At 48.0% G+C, this 15,222-nt stretch overlaps 1 protein-coding gene across 2 annotated transcripts in view; it reads left to right on the top strand.

Annotated features, from left to right (window-relative positions):
• LOC126237282 (stress-activated protein kinase JNK) overlaps window positions 1-15,222 on the top strand; it is a 1,031,804-nt gene that overhangs the window by 31,509 nt on the left and 985,073 nt on the right. Inside the window, exon 2 of one of the 2 annotated variants that reach the window (XM_049947220.1) lies at window positions 7,902-8,040. The exons of the other annotated variant lie outside the window; for it this stretch is intronic. The gene's annotated coding sequence lies outside the window, so the exon portion shown is untranslated. The remainder of the gene's footprint in view (window positions 1-7,901; window positions 8,041-15,222) is intronic. 2 annotated transcript variants of the gene reach the window in all.

Below are 15,222 nucleotides of genomic sequence, written 5' to 3'. Positions count from 1 at the left end.
AGCTGTGTAACAAGCCACCAAATGAGGAATACTGCCACAAATACTTTCTATCCCCCTCCAGCCAACAAACATCTGAGTCTTCCTCTGCCAACCAGAAAGGCTCCAAGAATTCAAACATAGGCAAACGGTTTTCTCCTTCGCCAACCCGGAGATCCTCTTTATGTCTCCACGTGACTGACTTCCATGTCACCGGTGCACACAGCCTACTGTTTTTCTGGCCTTCACAGACCGACAGAGGGAGCATGCCGATGTCTTTGGATGTCAAGGAGCAGGATCTTCCAGCCTCTGTGCCATGTAGCAGTGTGTCTTCGAAGGCTGGGACTTGGCAGCCACTGAGGTGACATCCCTTAATTTTTTTCCCTCCTCCCCTCTCTTAGTCATAACTCTCCTCCAGTGGAACATTTTCGGCCTTAAATCAACAAAGAGTAATTACAGCTGCTCTTGGAATTACAGTGGCCACATGTTCTCTGCCTCCAGGAAACAAAATTCTGACACCTACTTGAGCGGCAATTTCCCGTGTACTATCCATTTGCTGGTTCCTACCCCAACTACGTGCACACTCAAATAGCAGCTTTCTAAGGCCGAATGGAGGCTTTTCTCCTCCGTGAGGACCTTCGACAAACAACATTTCTCCAGCTGTGATGACCAGGTAGAATATCTTACAAACATTATCCTTAATACCACAGAACATTCCATTCCTCGCAATTCCTCTTTACTGCACCATGTTCCAGTCCCTTGGTGGACTGAGGCGTGCTGCGACACAATTAGCACATGGAGACATGCTCTCTGCCTGTTCAACCGTCATTGTACAATGGCAAGCTGCAGGCATTATAAACAGTTGTGTGCACGGTGTAATCACATTTTTTGGGATAGCAAAAAAGCTAGCTGGATTTCATTCACTAGTTCTTTTAACAGTTCCACTCCCTCCTCTGTCATGTGGTCCGACCTCTGATGTCTCTCTGGGACCAAGGTCCATCCCCCATTTTCCAGCCTGACCTTAGAAGTTTGTCATAGTGGACCCTGTTCCTATCTCCCAACACCTTGGGCCACTATTTTGCAGAGATTTTGCGTTCCACCCACTATCACCTTGCCTTCCTGCATTGGAAACAAGCGGAGGCGGCTCGGGCAATACTCTTCTCCTCTCAAAATCGTGAGTGCCGTAATGTCACCTTTACTATGAGGGAGCTAAATCATGCTCTCACTTTATCCCGATCCTCCACCACAGGGCTGGAAGATGTTCACATTCAGATATTGCTGAACCTTTCTCTTGCGGGCAAACACTTTCTCCTTCATACATATAATCACACCTGGGCAGAGTTCATGTTTCTCAGATGCTAGTGTGAAGTCACGGTCATACCCATACCTAAGTCCAGTAAGGACAAATGCCTTCCTTCTAGTTGTCACCCCATTTCTCTCACCAGCTGTTTTTGCAAGGTGATGGAACGTGGTGTGGTGGCTCGAGTCTCACAATTTGCTAACCACTGCACGGTGTGGACTTCGAGCACACCGTTCCACAGTTGACCATCTCATCACTTTGTCCACTCATGTCATGAACATTTTTCTGCGATTTGGAGAACGCCTACGACATCTGCTGGAGGACTGGTATTCTCCATACTTTGTACATAGCTTCCATGTGGTCACATGCCCCATTTCAAAAGACCAAGTTTTCAAGGTACATGTGGGTTCTGCCTTGTCAGACACCTTTATCCAGGAGACCGGTGTACCTCAGGGTTCAATCCTGAGCGTCATCCTCTTTGCTATTGCCATTAACCCTATAATGGCCTGTCTCCTGCAGGGCATCTCGAGCTCCCTTTTTGTTGACGATTTTGCCATCCATTGCAGTTCTCTACGGACTTGTCTCATTGAGTGGCATCTTCTGTGGTGTCTCGATCGTCTTTACTCATGGAGCGTCGACAGTGGCTTTCGTTTTTCCACTGACAAAACTGTTTGTATGAATTTCTGGTGGTGCATTTGGTTTCTTCCACCATCTTTACATCTTGGTCCTCTTGTTCTTCCTTCCATTGAAACTATTAAATTCCTGAGGCTCGTGCATGATAGGAAACTTCCTTGGTCCTTCCAAGTGTCCTACCTGGCAGCACACTGTGTGCAGTCCCTCAGTGTCCTACGTGTCCTCAGTGGTACTTCCTGGGGAGCACATCGAATCACCCTCCTCCGTTTGTAATGGCCCCTTGTCTGTTCGAAACTAGACTATGTGTGTTTAGTTTATGTATCTGCATGACCGTCCCTCTTACGCTGTCTCAATACTATCCACCATTGTGGCATCTGTTTGCCCACTGGCACTTTTTACAATAGCCCAGTTGAGTGTGTATCCAGAAGCGGCTGAACTACTGCTGTCATACTGCTGCGATTTCTTCCTCATCAGATAGGGATGCCGTTAGTCTGCCATGTCTGGCAACCATTTCTCTGCCTCCTTCTTTGAAGGCTCCTTTGATCACCAATATGGGGTGTCCCTCTTCCCTGTTACGTCCTGGAGCTTGCCTTTGGCTATTTCTCTGACAGCTAAACTTCATGCTACCTGCAACTTGCCCAATGAGTGTAAACCCCTCACAACCTTAGCTTCGTGTGGAAGACCGTGTTCGCTTTGGCCTTCAATTGCTTACTAAGGACACTTCTCCAGCCTCACTCTGTTGAAGTAGATTTCTCGACCTTCGAACGGAACTTTGCGATGTTACCTTTGTGTACACTGATGTCTCTCGGTCTGACTGTGGTGTCGGGTGTGGCTTTGTCATCAGCATTGACATTTTTCGGTATTGGTTTCCAAAACACTGCTCAGTATTTACAGTAGAGCTCTTTGCCCTTTATCAGGCCACACAGTACATCTGGTGACACAGGCTTTTAAATTGTATCATATGCTCCGAACCTCTCAGTGCCCTTAAGAGCCACTGTGTGCTGTACACCACCCATCCCTCAGTGCAGCGGGTCCAGGAATGCTTTCACTTGCTCACTCTGGATGGAGCCACTGTGATATTTATGTGAGTCGCTGCTCACATTGGTGTGATGGGAAACATGGCCGTTGATGCTGCTGCCTAGGCTGCAGTCACCTTGGCCCTTTAGTTCTTCCATTCCTTCCGATAATGTCCATGTTGCCATCTGTCACTTTGGCATCACCACTGGTCCTTCCTTCGTGGGAACAAGCTCCGGGGAATTAAACCTTGGAAGACCTCCTCTCGACTTTCTCGCCAAAGTAGATCATTTTAGTGAGGTAGCCATCGCCGTTTGTTAAGTGGTTATCCCTCACCACTTTGTGCTCATGCCCCTCAATCTTTGACAGAATGCCCTTTTTTTAACCACTTACATTTTCATTTATGTTTACTGTCTGAGTTATGGTCCGTTTTAGCAAACAATGCGTGGGCTGTCAACCGCGTTTTACTTTTTATCTGTCATAGAAATTTGGTGAAGGACATTTAATCTGTAGTTCAGGATGTCCGTTTCTCTCTGCCGTATTTTATTTAATGTGTAGCCGTTTTTAACTCTGTTTTCGTCTTTGTGTTCTATTGTTCTGACATGGGTGCATATGACCCTAGTTGTTATTGCACTGTAAAACAAAACAAAACAAACAGTCTCGTCAACATAATGACCAATTATTTCAGTCACAGTTATCATTTCTTACCTTTGCCTTTTTACAAACTAGACTCCACTCATGGTTCCCATGGCACCATCTTCGGGAAGCCCCCAGAGGCTCAGCATTCATTTGCTGGGTACGGGCTTGGCGACCCCGGGGTTCCTGAGCTGGGGACTGGTAAGCGCCGCCAGTCCCCTCTCACCGTAAGCTCTGAGCATACTTCAGCGACCACCGTGCGGCGCGGCGGTGGAACGTTGTGTGTCTCAGGGAATGGGGATCTTGGCTTGACCGCCCGGATCGCGAGGATGGAATAAATCTCTATAAAAAAAACCTCAATCTCAAGGTGTGCTGCGCGCCGATGAGATGCATGGCTGTTGAGGTGGAACAGTCGTTAGCGGGCAACCTCTAGGGAGCCTGCCGCACCTCAGTTGTATAAGGCTTACCTAGGCACGCGGTTCTCTGTCTAGGTGGACTCCTAGTTCCCTAGCTGCTCGTGGGACCGAGATGGAACCCTCGAAGTTTTCTTCTTCTGCCCCCAGCGGAAAAGGTGGGCCGCTGGTAGGTTCTAACACCCAATCTCACAAGAGGGCTCGTGTAGCCAGTCCTCCTGATTCAGGTAGTAGTAACAGAACGCATGCTGCTTCGCAGAATGTGTTTCTTATAATTAAAAGAAAAGATGGGAGTTTCGAAAAAGTTTTGCCATTTTACATCCAGAAAGGCTTAGAAGGTATTGCTGGCACATTAAAATCTGTAAAGCGCTTGCGAAATGGCACCTTGTTGGTTGAAACATCTAGCTTCCAGCAAGTCCAGAACCTTCAGAAGGCACAATTTCTTGGGGAGTTTGCGATTGAGACTGAATTTCACAACACCTTGAACTACAGCAAGGGTGTTGTGACTTGCAGAGATCTCGTTGACATTCCCCAAGACGAACTGAAGGCTGAATGGTCCCGGGAAGGAATTGTCGACGTGCAACACGTTATGAAACGGGTGGATGGTGCTCTCATGAAATCTGACTCGTTCATCCTTACGTTTAACAGCACCAAATTGCCCGAGCATGTGAAGGCAGGTTTCCTACGTCTCAGTGTACGGCCTTATTACCCCAACCCCATGCAGTGTTTTAAATGCCAACACTTTGGACACACTACTCTCGGCTGTAAAGGGGAAGCCACTTGTGGGAACTGTGGTAAAGCCGCCCATGAGGGAGTTGGTTGCTCCTCTCCTCCCAAGTGTGTCAACTGCTCTGGGGATCACCCTGTGTGGAGTAGGGAATGTAGAGTTTTCCTTGAGGAACGGAAGATCCAGGAACTTAAAACCACCAAACGCATCCCGTACGAAGCGGCAAAGAAAATTTACAAGTCCCTGCAGCCGCCCACGTTCGCTGCTTCCTTTTCTTCCGTTTTGAAACAGCCAGTCTTGAAAACTGATGCCGCTACACAAACGGAGGTTGCTACTGTCAGCACTAGCACCTGCGTTTGTCAATGTACGTGTGCTGCTGCTGTTCCTGTGAAGCCTGCTGCTCCTCCCCGGCCTTCTGACCAGGCCGTGGTAGCTGACGTCATGGAACTTCCTGCCCCTTCCCAGGTCCAGTCTTGTGCAATGCCCAGCGCTGCTACACCCCCTACTGCTTCTGAGGTTTTGGATCCGCTGCCACCTCAGGCCAGAAAATCGAAGCCCAAGCCAAAGGTGAAGACTCGCCCGCTAAAGGAGACTGAAGTTTTACAGTCTGCTGATGTTGATGTCATTCTCTCTGACGTCTCTCTCGACTCCTCTTCAGAGGCGATGGAGGTTGATGTCAGACTGGGGCAATCATCTCGCCCCAAAACTGAGCCTCCACATGTTGTGGGCTCTCCTCCCCGACAGAAAGTGATACTGAAGGTACTCCCACCCTGATAGATGGCTCCCATTATACAGTGGAACATGAATGGATTCCGGGCACATATGGAGGAACTGCACCTCCTAGCACGGCAACGCCCCCTGTGCTTGTGTTTACAGGAAACACATCTAAAACCATCTGATGCTCCTGTACTCAGGGGCTATACGTTGTATCGCAAAGATGATCTGACTGGAGACAGAGCCAAAGGCGGAGTCGCCGTGTTTGTCAATAATGACCACCACTCCTCTGCTCTCCCCCTGGATACTGACCTGCAAGCAGTTGCAGTTGAAATTCATTCCCGTCGAAGGCTTACCGTTTGCTCCCTTTATTTACCCCCTCTGGATGCAATGACCTTAGACGCTGTAACAGATCTTATCGACCAACTCCCCCGCCCATTTCTCCTCCTGGGAGACTTCAATGCCCATCATGTCCTGTGGGGCTCCACTTCTCTTTGCACTCGAGGTCGAATTTTGGAGAGCCTCCTAACATCTCAAGTGTTGTGCATCCTCAACACAGGTACTCCAACTCATTTCTCTACCGCTACTGGGTCATTCTCAGCCATTGACCTATCTTTCTGCTCTCCAGCCCTCACCGACTCTGTTCACTGGGAGGTCATTGACGACCTTCATTCCAGCGATCACTTCCCCATCCGCATTCATCTCCTGGATGGTGTATTGCTGGAACAGAGGCCGCCATCGTGGATGATTGGCAGGGCTAACTGGCCTCTGTTCACTCGGTTGGCTGTCTTTGAACGCCACAACAGCGTACAGGAATGGGTGGGTCACATCACACTTGTGATCCATCATGCTGCTGCCCTGTCCATACCACAGTCTTCTGGCCCTCCTAAGTGGCGCCTTGTGCCTTGGTGGACGGAAGAGTGCCGTTCAGCCATCCAGGACAGGCGTGCGGCTCTTCGCCGATTTAAATGCCGCCCAACAGCGGTCAATCTTACCGCCTTTCGCATCGCGAGAGCCAGGGCACGCCGTGTCATTAAAGAGAGCAAGAAAAGGTCATGGCAGGAGTTCCTGGACTCCATCAACCGTTCCACTTGTTCCACAAAAGTATGGGAAGCCATCCGGAGGATTTCCGGTAAACGCAGCCGTCTACCAATAGCTGCAGTCCTGAACCAGGGATGCCTCCAAACAACACCCAGAGCCATTGCTCAGACGCTGGCAGAGCATTTTGCACAAAGTACTGCCACTGCAACCCAGGATCAAGCATTTCGTCGCTACTGTGCGACTGTCGAATGAGCGAAGTTGGACTTTCGATCGAACAGTTCTGAGGCCTACAACTCCCCTTTCTCCATGTGGGAACTTGAATCAGCACTTACTGCAACTTCTGACGCTGCACCAGGTTACGACCGCATCCGGTACTCAATACTTCGCCATCTGCCAGCGGCGTCAAAGGAAATCCTCCTCGAATGTTTTAATCTCATATGGCAGACAGGAGTGTTCCCCACCTCGTGGAGGGAGGCAATCCTCATCCCTCTCCTCAAACCAGGAAAGGAGCGCACATGTCCCAGTAGTTATCGTAGTATCGCATTGACAAGCTGTGTCGGGAAGACCCTGGAACGGATGGTTAACCGTCGTCTGGTCTGGCTGCTAGAGACCAGACAGCTCCTTAGCCGCTTTCAGTGTGGATTCCGAAAATTTCACCACAGTCGACAACCTGACCCTCCTCGAGGCGGCTATTCAGCAGGCTTTCCTCCGTCAGCATCACTGTATCGGTATCTTCTTTGATATCAGTAAGGCATATGATACTACTTGGAGACACTGTATTCCCGCACAACTGCATCAATGGGGCTTTCGTGGCCGCCTCCCCATTTTCATTCGGTCTTTCCTGTCTCAGCGGTGTTTTCGGACCAGCGTTGGTAACACACTGTCTGATCGCTTTGAGCAAGAGAACTGTGTCCCCCAGGGCAGTGTTTTAAGCGTTACCCTCTTTGCCATAGCCATCAACAGTATAACGTCTACAGTGAGGAGTCCAGTATAGTGCTCCTTGTTTGTGGACGACTTTGCTGTTTTCTGTTCCTCCTCCAGTGTTGCAAACCGTGAGCCGTCAGTTGCAGCTAACAGTGCGGCGGTTAGAGGAGTGGGCTGTAAAGACAGGTTTTCGGTTTTCTGCCGATAAGTGTGTTTGTGTTCATTTTAATCGTTCTCGTCGTCTTTTTACTTTGCCTGCCTTGCATATGGGGGATGCTGTCCTACATTTTAGAGACACAGTGCGGTTTCTGGGCCTAATTTTTGACTCCAGGTTGTCATGGCTGCCACACCTACGTGACTTGAAAGCCAGAACCCTGAAGGCACTGAACATCCTCAAGTGCCTCAGCCACAGGTCTTGGGGAGCGGACAGGGCGCGTCTCCTTCAGTTTTATCGGGCTTTTGTGCGTTCACGCTGGACTATGGGTGCACAGTATATGGGTCAGCAAGGCCGTCTTATTTGCAGATCCTTGACGCTGTCCACCATGCTGGGATTCGACTGGCCACGGGTGCTTATCGGACCAGTCCCATACCCAGTCTCTGTGCTGAGGCTGGCAAACCGCCACTTACCATCCGGCGGCAGCTCCTGCTAGTGCGCCAGGCTTGTAAGTTTCTTGCGGCTCCCAGCTCGCCTGCTCACCGCCTTGTTGCCCATCCACCTCTGGACCGCCTTTTTTGCCACCGTCCCCGGGCTACGTTGTCATTTGGGATCCGTGTGCAACGTGTTCTAGAGTCGCTCGGTGTGGAGTCTGTACAACCCCAAATCCAGGGTTTTAACCGCCTGCCACTCTGGCTACTGAAGAGGCCCAGAGTGATTTTAGATTTATTGCAGTACAAGAGAGATTGCACTCCTGCCACCGTTTTTAATGCAGCATTTTCTGCTGTTTTATCTGAGCACCACGACTATGTAGCGGTTTTTACGGATGGGTCGAAACAAGGGGATTCCGTTGGTTGCTCAGTTGTTTTTCCGGATCGTGTCCTCAAGGTCCGACTGCCTCAGACTTTTACTGTCTTTGATGCAGAATTGTCTGCGATCTTGCGGGCGCTGGAGCAGATGAGACATTCTTCCTCTCCTAAATTTCTTGTCTGTTCCGATTCACTCAGTGCCCTTCAATCATTGCATCATTTGTATCTGGCAGATAAAGTAGTCCAGACCATCCAGGATGCCCTCCTCCGACTACGGCGACTGGGGAAGGTTGTAGCTTTCTGCTGGGTTCCGGGGCATGTCGGCATTGCTGGGAATGAAAGGGCAGATCTCGCAGCCAAGGAGGCGTGTCTTGATCCACACGTATCTCAGTGTGCTATCCCCTTGCACGCAATCACCTCGCTGTTGAGCTCCCGAGTCATGTGTCGGTGGGAGGACGAGTGGCTGGAAGTGACTGACAATAAGCTCCGTCTAGTCAAGCCCACAACGTGTGTGTGGTGTACTTCCTTTCAGCCCCATCGACGGGACGAGGTTCTCCTCACTCGGCTTCGAATAGGCCACAGCCCTATGATGCATGGCTTCCTGCTCCGGCGAGAAGACCCTCCAATGTGTGGTGCTTGCGGCATCCTGGTCACTGTGCACCACGTTTTATTGGACTGCGTTTTATTTTCTGACCAGCGGGCCGCGGCTGACTTGCCAGCGGACCTGCCAACTCTTTTAGGCAACACTCGGACGAATGTGGTTAAAGTTTTAAAGTTCTGTGCCATGTCAAATGTTTTTACAAAGATTTTAGGGAGGGGATTTTAACTTGTTTACTGTGTGACAAGCTCGCCCATATTTTATGTAAGTGGCCAGCCAATGACAATTTCCTGTGTCATTCTTGTTGCTATGTTTTCCCTTTCCTTATATTTTACTTTCTTATGTAGTATTTTCCCTCTTTTCCTGCTTTCTTTGAGTGTGTTTTTCAGTTTTATTAGGTCTTTCCACATTCGTTTCTTTTAATGTGTGTCAGGGCGCTGATGACCTTGATGTTGAGCGCCCATAAACCCCAACACACACACGCATCTTCGGGAACAACTTCACACACCTGGCCAGAGAAGCAGCTTCCTTCCTCTCGGAACCCCCTCTACCAGTAAACTAATAGATCATAGGCCCAACATCAGTCAGTTGCTGAAGGAGATATGGCCTGTGGGTCCCAGATTGCTTGCTCTTCATTTGTCTCCTTACCAACTGCAGATAAGCCTTCGCAAGAATCTCAGCTGCCAAAGATCGGAAAAAGGAAGAAGAAGAATTGGGAGGAAGTTACTAGTGACCTCGGAGGTGCCGGGTTCCCCTTATGTCCTCGGATTCTCAATCAGTGTTCATTGGTGTTGTCCCACTCCCATTGGTGACAGGCAGTGGTCTGAGATGTGCTCTGTCCCCAAGCCTAATCAGGACACCTTCAACATGATGATCCAGTGGAACTGTAATGGATGTTGTTATCACATGCCAGAACTGCGACAACTAATTTACTTAGGAAGAACTGACAATATAAGGTGATGGAGAAAAGCAAACTTATGTATTTTTAAAACTTAAAAAAATGACAACATATTTTAATTAATAAAAAAACATGTTCTTTTATGAACAAGACAACTAAAAGATCCCTGACTTTTTAAAAATGTTTTAATACTAATTTCCTCTTATTCTGCGATCTTTGTTGCGCTTCCAGAAATACACTTCGCATATGACCATTCCTCAACAACTTGAGGTTACCACACATTGTGTCAGATTTGTACTGGCCCCGAGAGGGCATCAGGAGGAGTCTGTACTATGACTCACACAGATATCATCAGTGTGTGACTTCCCCTTCATACCACATTAGAAGCAATAGTAGTGTAAGTGCAAAATAACCCATTGATCACCATTTGTAATATATATTTACCAGGCAGATTAACTTACCCTGAGATGACTACCTTAATACATTAACTCCCCCACCACCCCCACCCCCATCCCTACGTCACCCCTCTTTTTCTCCTACTTAGTGATTTTAGCATACACCACATGGTGCACTTCGTCTTGTAGGGGCCTTATGATTGACTGGATTCTTTCTACCTTGATCTGTGCTGCCTCAATACCAGTACTCCTACACACTTCAGTACTGTCCATGGTGTGTGTTCTGTCTTGTCAGTCAGCAACCAGAGACTCTAGAGTGAGGTTGTGTCTACCGTGTCTGTCACGCATTATGGATTTCAAACAACACATGAACATTAAGTTCTGGTCCAAGTTGCAAAAAAGTAGCAAAGAAACTCGTGAATTGTTGAAATTGGTGTATGGTGATAATGCAGTAACTCTGAAGACTGACGTTAATCCATGTCCAGCCAGATTTGGGTATTCCTTGATTTCCCTAATTTGTTCCAGGCAAATGCCAGTATGGTTCCTTTGAAAGGTCATTGCTGATTTCCTTCAGTGTCTTGAAACAGTCTGAGCTTGTGCTACATCTCTAATGATCCCGTTGTCAGCATGATGGTAAAGTCTTAATCTTCCTTCCTTCCTTCCTTCCATGTCAGACTGCATCGATGACGCTGTGGGACATCTCTGACTAGGATCACCAACACTGCTGGAGCTGATACTGTGGTGGACCAAAGACATTACAATGTCTGTTCGTTGAAGGTCTCTGCAGTGTTTCAAGTGGCATCCTTCACAGGCTGGCCTCCTCACTTTTAAACAACCCTGCACTAAGGCTCACTTTCTAACAACGCAGGAAGAAGGAATGCTGGGAGCACTACGTCTCTTTAGGAACATACGACTCTTTGTCCCAGGTGTAGGCCAAGCTCCATAACCTTCTGGGACAACAAAGATTAACAACTGTTCCAGGTCTCATCCTTCAGAATTTTCTTTGGACCAGTGTGTCGATTCTTGCTAAACACCTTACAGCCCACTGTGCAACAATGTTGGCATCCTAGTCTTATACAGGTACATTTTGAATGCATGAACGAGAAGTTGAAGACATCTCCCTATGCTTCACCCCCCGGCAAGTTGAATTATGTAATGGACCGTCCACTGACTTAAACTGCTTCAGTCTCTTGATTCATCATGTAAGCATAATAATGGCCCTCAACAACTGGCATCTGTAACGCACTACGTGTTTTGAATAGCTGATGTATTATGACAGCATATCTGGAGATGGCCATCAACCTAGTGTAACAAGAAATGTGGTTCATCTGGCCAGTTGACATGTTTCCATTGATCCATAGTTTAGTCGGGATGTCATTGGGAACAAGGTGGGATTGTTTGCCTGCAGAACGCCATGTTCAAGACTGTGCACTTGAACATTTTGCTCTTAAACATTTGTGGGTGCACCAGCATTGTACTGAATCTCTTGTTGACTTAATTTGGCCAGTCCAGACCCAGTCATCTATACTGCAAGATAGCACTGATTACACCAGATATTCTGTCCTCTAACTGTAGTAGCCGAAAACACACCGTGGCTAAATACACTTAACTCCCCAGCAGCACTGCATTCACTGGATCTACGAAGACGAGCACTTTATCAAGCTGAACTGCTACCCCTCTGTCAGGTGTTCAGGAGTTGTGAACAATCACCTAAGACGGATGCACCCCCCTTGTGAATGGGTCCCCCAGTTGGAAGAAGCACACCATCGGAGACGCTGGCAATCGTGGGGAATTCTCTCGCAATGAGCCAATCATCTTCACAATCAACGTCTACAAAACATAAACAGAATGAGGCTAACGATTCAAAGACCCTTCCAGCTTCACCGCAGTTCTTCATGGTTTCACGTACTGAAGACAGTCATTCCTTTGCTACAGTAAATCCGTTTTTATTGCTTGGAAAGGTGTTGCTGCAATTGCTGGCCCTGTGAAACCCTGCTGTTGTTCACGGAATGGCACTTTGCTTTTGGAGACTACTTCTGATTCTCAAGCACAACAACTGCTTGCTGCTTTGATTCTCCATGGCTATCCTATTCGTGTCTAGGCTCATAGAACTCTGAATTATTGCTCGACGGTCTGACTGGAGGCCAAAATCCAAACATATCTCCCTGACCAGGGTGTCATTGCCATCCATGTCGTGATGAAAAAGGTAGATTCCTCCTTAGTGCCCACACGCACACTTTTTCTCACTTTTTATAGAGTGGTGCTTCTGTCCAAGATTAAAGCAGGCTATGAAATTATCACAGTCTGACCATACATTCCAAACCCGATACACTGCAGCCAGTGTCATTGTTCAGCCACAGTCGAATGTCTTGTCGACACCCAGCCAAATGTGTAACATGTGGTAGGGATGCGCACAATTGTCTGCCTCCTCTTCCCCTCTGTATCAGCTGCAATGGCGACCATGCCACCATCTCTTGTGATTGTCCCATGTATCTTGATGAGTGGGCTGTCCAGGAGATACGGATAAAGGAAAAAGTGCCTTACCCAGTCGCCGGCAAGTAATTGGTTAGTCGCAAACCCTGTGTTCTCCCGTCTGGCAGTTATAGTTCTGTTCTTGCTACCTCTTGCTGTATGAAGGACTTGGCTATGCAGACATGTGACATCAAATTCAGCTCTGATGTTGTGAAATTGCCCACTGTCACGGGCCCCGTTGAGAGTATGTATGCAGAAGTTGCTGAACTACCACTGTCCTACCACCGTGTCTTTCTCCTCCGCAGATATGCATGCCATTTGTCTGCCGTGCATGGCCGCCCGTCCTATGCCTCCTCTTCCTATGATACCTATGATCGCCAGTATTGGGCGTGTCCCTGTTCTGTTACCTCCTGGAGTTCACTTTCCGCTCTTGCTCCAGCAGCTTAACTTCACACTACGTGCAACTTTCCCAGTGGGTGTGAATCCTTCACCACCTTGGCTTCGTGCAGTGGCCCACATGCACCGTGGCCTTCATTCGCTTCCTAAGGACACTAATCCATCCTCGCTCTCTCACCTTCAGTTTCACGACCTTTGTATGGAACTTCGCAACTGTACCTTTGTGTACACTGATGCCTCTCGGACTGACCGTGTTGTCGGGTGTTTGATTGTCATTGGCGCCAAAGTTTTTCAGTATCGGCTTTCAGCACACTGCTCAGTATTTGCAGTCTCTTCATCCTGTATCAGGCCACACAGTACACCCGGCGACACAGGCTTTTCAACAGTGTCATCTGCTCCGACTCTTTCAGCACCCTTCAGACCTTCTGTGTGCTGTACACTGCCCATCCCTTAGTGTAATGGGTGCAAGAAAATTGTCACTTGCCCACTCTTGATGGAGCCATTGTGGTGTTTATGTGGGTTCCTGGTCATGTTGGTTTGACAGGTAACGAGGCTGCTGATGCTGCTGCCAAGGCTGCAGTCCTCGTATCTCAGCCCACTAGTTTTTATATTCCTTCCGATGATCTGTGTTCCCATCTGTCAGATGGTGGTGTTACTTTGGCATCGTCACTGGCCATCCATCCATGGGAACAAGCTCCAGGTTATTAAGCCTCTCCCAGCAGCTTGGATGACCACCTCTCGGCCCTCCCGCTGTGAGGAGGTCATTTTAACTAGGTTGCGTATGAGACATTGACTTTTTAGCCATCGTCAATAGTTAAGTGGCACTCTCCCGTCACTTTGTACACATTGTGCCCAACGTTTGACTGTCTGCCATTTCCTGACGGAATGCCCTTTTTTTTACGTACCCGCTTGGGTTTGCCGCCTGAGTTATCGTCTGTTTTAGCAAACGACCGCGGGCTGTCGGCCGCGTTTTACTTTTTATCCGTCGTAGCAGTACAGCAAAGGCCATTTAAATTTCAGTTCATGACCTCTGTTTCTGTATGGCGTATTTTATAGACGTTTCTCCGTATCCCTGATTTTTAGCTGTCTTCTCTTCCATTGATTAGGATTAACGTGTAGTCGTTTTTAACTCGTCTGCTTGTCTTCGTGTTTCACTGTTTTGACATGAGCGCGTATGACCCTAATTGTTTTTGTGCCCTAAAACAAAACGAAACAAACCATGAAGCAAGCATTTGACATCACATTCATATCACGTACTCCTAACAGAGAAATTTGGTAGCTAGCTTGTATCATTGGTAACTTACTGGGAGCAAACGAAAACTAAATAAACAAGACAACTTTAACGAAATTCTGAGACTCAACGGAAATATCGAACTCTGGTCTTATCTCCTTCTTGCTTCCACAAATATGCTCAAATACACTGACGGGAAGAAAATCGCAGCACAGAAAAATAACTAATGATAGTAACGACATTTCGAGTTGGTAGGTAACATATTTAAGTGATTAACATTGCAAGATATCAGATAAATGTAAGCGCTTGATAAGCCATTGTAAATGAGAAGTGCTGCTACATCAATAACCGATGTAACCGTCAGAATGTTGAATGCAAGCATGCAACCATGCATACATTGTGTTGTACAGGTGCCGGATGTCAGTCTGTAGAATGGAGACGATACTTGTCGCACGTGATCGGGTCAGTACAGGGACTGTTAATACTGATGGTGGATGATGCTGGAGTTGGGGGGTCTGATGATGCCCCATATATACTCGATGTGAGACAGATCTGGTGATCGAGAAGGCCAAGGCAGCATGTCGACATTCTGTCGTGCATGTTGAATTAAAACAGATGCATAGGGCGAGCGTTATCCTATTGGCAAACGCGCCCTGTAATGCTGTGCATTAGTGACAGCACCAGGTTGACAAACAAATTTGCAGTCATTGTGCGTGGGATAACAACGAAAGTGCTCCTGCTATCATACCAAATTGCACACCAGACCTTAACTCCAGATGTACATCCAGTGTATCTAGCTTGCAGACAGGTTGGTTGCAGGTCCTCAACTGGCCTCTTTCTAACCAGCACATGGCTATCAATGGCACTGAGGCAGAAACAGTTTTAGTCAGA

The sequence above is a fragment of the Schistocerca nitens genome, chromosome 2 (assembly GCF_023898315.1).
Source record: "Schistocerca nitens isolate TAMUIC-IGC-003100 chromosome 2, iqSchNite1.1, whole genome shotgun sequence".
In the NCBI taxonomy this organism is placed as follows: Eukaryota; Metazoa; Arthropoda; class Insecta; order Orthoptera; family Acrididae; genus Schistocerca; species Schistocerca nitens.
The sequence above is the reverse complement of the archived record's forward strand: the minus strand, read 5'-3'. Positions and strand labels throughout refer to the sequence as shown.